Here is a 5,061-nt window from a genome sequence, read left to right as displayed (position 1 = left end):
CGTCTCTCATACCAATAGCTAATAGGATCTAGGATATTCTGGTCGGACTTGTGGACGTCACGGAACCAATCGCTGTATTCGTCGCCAACAGCATGTGTAGAACTGCTAGCCGCGTCCTCGGCTTGCAACAAGGTAGTCATCGATGAAGCTGGTTGTAATAGAGTCGGGGCCTGACGAGATTCTTCACGATACTCGTCAAAGGGATTCCGATATATGCGCCGCTTCTTCGTGACCGGCTCGCCGCGTTCTCGATCTCGAGAGATAATTCGCGGCTCGTAGTGAGACCGGTATAGTTCTTCTACAAGGGACTTTGCAGTTTGGATCCAGTCTGGGCGGTCTGCCCACACGTCCTCGAAATATCCCCAACGATACGCTGGGTGAAGTGCAATGGCGGCATAATAAACCGGCGTCTCGTCAAGTCGCGAGTAGTACTTGTCAAGCTTTTTCCAACAGAGGTTAATGTTAACCTTGAAGTGCTCAGGATCGGGATATCGATGGGCAGCAGCCTTATATACCTCCATTTTGCCAAGGAGGTATTCATAGCCAAGCAGGGTATCCCACAGACACCCATATGCCCCAATGTATCCTTCCTTCCGCTTGCGCTGCTGACCGTCGCCTTCGAGAGTAATCAAGACGTGCTCGAAGTGTTGAAGGACCTCGTTAAATAAGGAAATAATAGCCCAGTCCCTCTCCTCGAGTTTGTTCTCGTCCCTGAGGCAGAGCGGCATCTCGCTGCTTGACTTCTTTCCCCTCAATACCAACCCCTCCCACTCGCTCTTCTGCTCATACCAAAGGTCCTCGAGGAAGTCCTTCAGGAGAAGGGCACGCCGAATCATATAAAGGGTGGAAAGCCAACGGGTAACCACATCAATGATAACATCTAGAGGTTTCTTCGCTCGAACCACCGGGTCGTCAGACTTGCTATACGCGGTAAGCTGAAGAGACCGGAGGAGATTGGTAAGCGAGTCTGAGCGGTGGACCCAGAAGATGAGGTTATGAAGTTTCCCAACTGGTCCTTTCCGTCTCCATAGCTCGTGGGCCTTGGCGTCAAGGGTCTCGTTCCCTTGGATATCGTCCTCGAAGGCCTCGGAATTATGGCCAAAAAGAAGTGCTTTAACGGCGAGATTGAGGATATGGCCAAAGCAGCGCAATCGCCGAGTTTTACCCTCGAAACCAAGCGCCTTCCCAATTTCTTCCATCGCCGTGTCATTATTGCTGGCGTTATCGAGTATGAAATATCCTACCTTGTGGGTTATGCCGTAGCTTCGAAGGACCTCGACCACGTGGGTGGCGATATTATCCCCAGAATGGCGGTCGACAAGTTCAGGAAGGCCAAGCACAAGCTTTCCTGGCTGGCCAAGGGTGTTGAGAAAGTAGCAACAGATTCCATACAAAGCGTGGCGATTATTCGACCTCCAACCATCGAACGCAATATGAAGTAACCCTGGAGCTATCGCCAATACTCGCTTGATCTCAGCCTTGTTTTCCTCGTACACCTGAAGTATACGCCTGCGGACGGTATTGTGGGTAATATGCGCTTCGGTTGTCTTCACGAGTGGATTGAGATATTCGAAAGCGGCGCGGAGGTATGGATCTTCACTTTGTCGGAAAGAAGAGTTGCTGTTGATGATCCACGAGACTACCAAACGCTGGAAGTCTAGCCGATCAAAACGGCCAATGATCTGGTTTGCAATCTGCTGCTCTCGCGCATCACGGGTATTCAACTTCATCATCTCGGCGATATTCCTCGATGGTGTCTTCTCCTTTGCTTTGCTAGGCGGCTTCCGTCTTCCGGAAGGGTCACAGACCTTGTGGTCATTCCAGAGATGGATCTCCGCGTTCTGCGTACCGCTCGAGGCCGCCGAATGAGGGTTTGGCCTGCGACTGTCAACACAGACCTTGCAAACCCATCGCCGCTTTGTATCGTCATCGCTCTTCTCGATATCGTAACCGAATTGCCATATCCACGACGATGTAGATGCATAGCGTTGGGATTGCGTGTAAGTCGCCCACCCTAGTTATGGCCCACCCCTGGCTTTGGTCTGCCCCACAAACGCGCTCCGCTGCACGCGTCAGATCAGCGCTGCCACCTACGATAAATTGTTAAAAATCGAATTTTTCTCCAATTGACTTACTTTCTTTTGTATTTCCCTCTCCGTGTTCGAAATGCCTGAATATACTGAGCAGGACCTACAAAACGCCATCGTGGACGTCAGGAATGGGGTTGCCGTCAGGACCGCTGCCACACGCCATGGAGTACCAAGAGGGACACTTCGTGCCCGCCTTAATGGTGCCCAACCTCAATGTACGGCACACGACGACCAACAGCGGCTCACGGCCAATCAGGAAGAACACCTTAAGCAATGGATTTTGCGGCAGGAGGCCCTCGGTTACGCGCTAACACATGCACAAGTTCGAGCAATCGCTAGCAGCGTGCTTAAACAACAAGGTGACCACAAACCCCTAGGGAGGAAGTGGTCCAGTCACTTCGTGGAGCGCCATTTGGCCATCAAGACAAAGTTAGGCCGTCGAACTGACTGGAAACGTATAAATGCGGCCACTCCGGATAATATCAGGCACCTGTTCAACCTATATGAGACTGTGAGCTGGATCCCTCCCCGGCGGAGGTATAACGCCGACGAGGGCGGCATTATGGAGGGCCAAGGCATTAACGGGCTTATTATCGGCTCCTCGCAGGAGAACTCTAACGCGATACCAGTCAAAACGATAAATGCCTAGACTTGGACGTCTATTGTGGAGTGCATCTCGGCGCTCGGGGTCGCTTTGAACCCTCTGGTCATCTTCAAGGCCAAAAGTATCTAAGAACAATGGTTTAAGAAGGATTTCCTAGCTAAGCATCCTGGCTGGCATGTTACCTTTTCGGAAAACGGGTAGACAAGCAATGATATTGCTGTCGAGTGGTTAGGGAAGGTGTTTTTACCCTAAACGCAACCTAATGATCCAGCTGATAGTTGCCTACTTATCGTCGACGGTCACGGCAGTTATACCTTGGACGAATTTATGACTATGTGTTACCTAAACAACATTCACTTACTCTTTTTCCCTGCTTATACTTCCCATATCCTCCAGCCCTTGGATCTCGGCTGCTTTTCCAGTTTAAAAACAGCCTATCATAGGCTGGTTGGCAAGCATACGGCTCTGACAGATACGACAAAGGTTAGAAAGGCAAACTTTCTTGAATTTTATGCGAAAGCTCGAGAAATTGGTCTTTGAAAGGAAAACCTTTAATCTGGGTGGAAGGCGACAGGCTTATACCCTAAAAACATAGCCAAACCTCTAAATTCTCGATGGGTGGTGGTGGCTAAATAGCCAGCTATACCACAATATGCCACCTCGGATATTTCAACACCAAAACGCGGCGGCAACGTCGTAAAGCTATTTGCCGAGAAGAGCAGCTCTCCCACTTCACAACTGTCTATTCGAAAAGCCGCTGCGGCGTTGGATAAGGTTGCGATGGAGGTTATACTAAGGGACCGTGAGATCGAAGGCTTGCAGGTGGAACTCGCCCAGGCAAAACCGGCTAAACGTCGTAAAATCGTCTAAGATCCGAACGAGCGTTTTGCAAGCCTTGCGCAGATACTTGCGCAAGCTAATCGAGAGCCTCAACAACGTGTTCGGAAGGCAAGAAATGAGGTACAAGAGGTCATTATCGTGGAGGGGGAGAGTAGCTCTGAGTCGGAAGAGGAGCCGGCACTGGCTCGACGGTCGGCACGCAATCGGCGACCAACAAAACCCTATATAGAGCGGGATTCAAGTGCAGACGAAGAAAGCGACTAAAGGGCGCCAAATGTGATTTTTTGTTGTATTTTTACCATTTAATTTGACTTTGTTGCGACCTAGTTACGTTGACGTACCAGTTGTGCGATGTAGGCTAAATAGAGCGGGCCAAAGCCAGGGGTGGGCCAAAACTAGGGTGGGCGACTTAATTTGAAGAGGGGTATCGATTCTTGTGTTATTCACTTTCTACTGCAATAAAGGCCAGTAGTGGAGATCTTGCTAAGTAGGATCAGAATGAATAATAAGTGGGGGCGTGGCGTGCACGGGCCATGGTTTCATGTATCAGGGCACAATACCAAAGGGCACGGACTATCAAATCGTGTATCAGGACCTGATACGCGGGGTAATTGGTAGAGTAGGCTGTCGACGCAAACAATAAATGTCAGGAAGTCTATTTGCGTTTTTTCCTGTTTTCTATTTTTTTTTATTTTTTTTTTTACTCTCGGATGAATCGGAAAGTTAATATTGTAGTGTTAAAGCTTAAAACAGCAATTTCAGATATCGGATACTACCTGGCCGCTCTTACAGTAGGTTTTCGGAGCTCCGCGGACTGGCAAAATCACACTTACCTGGCCTGATATATACTTTTAGGGAGCTCTCCGGCATATGAAATACTGTATTACCGACTGCCCGTTAGGAAAGTATATTTTACTAACCTGGTAGGAATATAGTGGGATGCAATAAGTTTGAATACCGGGCGTGTATCTTCTTATGCCCTTAGCCTCTTTGAGCCAGTTACTACGTACATATCAGCTTTTACACTGCTAATAAGAATATAGTGATTGGCTAGATCGAGCTTCTTCCTCAGATTAGAAGCAAGCTAAGCTCCAAATAGGCTAGAGAGGGGGTATCAGTACTTCGAAAGGTATTCAAACTTATTGCATCCCACTGTATCTGTAAAGGTTTGAGCCCATATCCTCTTCTCAGGCCTTCTGTACCTTATACTTCGCTACCCGTTGGCTCGAGCCGGAGGGGGGCCACTAAGCAAGCTTAGTTGGGCACAAAAGTCCGGGACAGTCACAAAAGGGTGGGACAGGAGGAGCTGATAAGATAAGAGATAATAAACATAAAAATTGCTATAAAAGAGTAAATAAAAGAGCTAAAAATCTTTAGAAATTACATTTATATAATATAAAGCTTATATAAAAATTAAAACTTTAGTTTATAATTTTACTAGCTTATATAAGTTATTAAATATTAATTTTAAATATAAAGAAAGTAATTTTTTAATAATCCTTTAATAATTGAAGAATTATCGTATAG

Source organism: Fusarium odoratissimum, assembly GCF_000260195.1.
Source record: "Fusarium odoratissimum NRRL 54006 unplaced genomic scaffold supercont1.107, whole genome shotgun sequence".
In the NCBI taxonomy this organism is placed as follows: Eukaryota; Fungi; Ascomycota; class Sordariomycetes; order Hypocreales; family Nectriaceae; genus Fusarium; species Fusarium odoratissimum.
Note: the sequence above shows the minus strand (reverse complement) of the source record.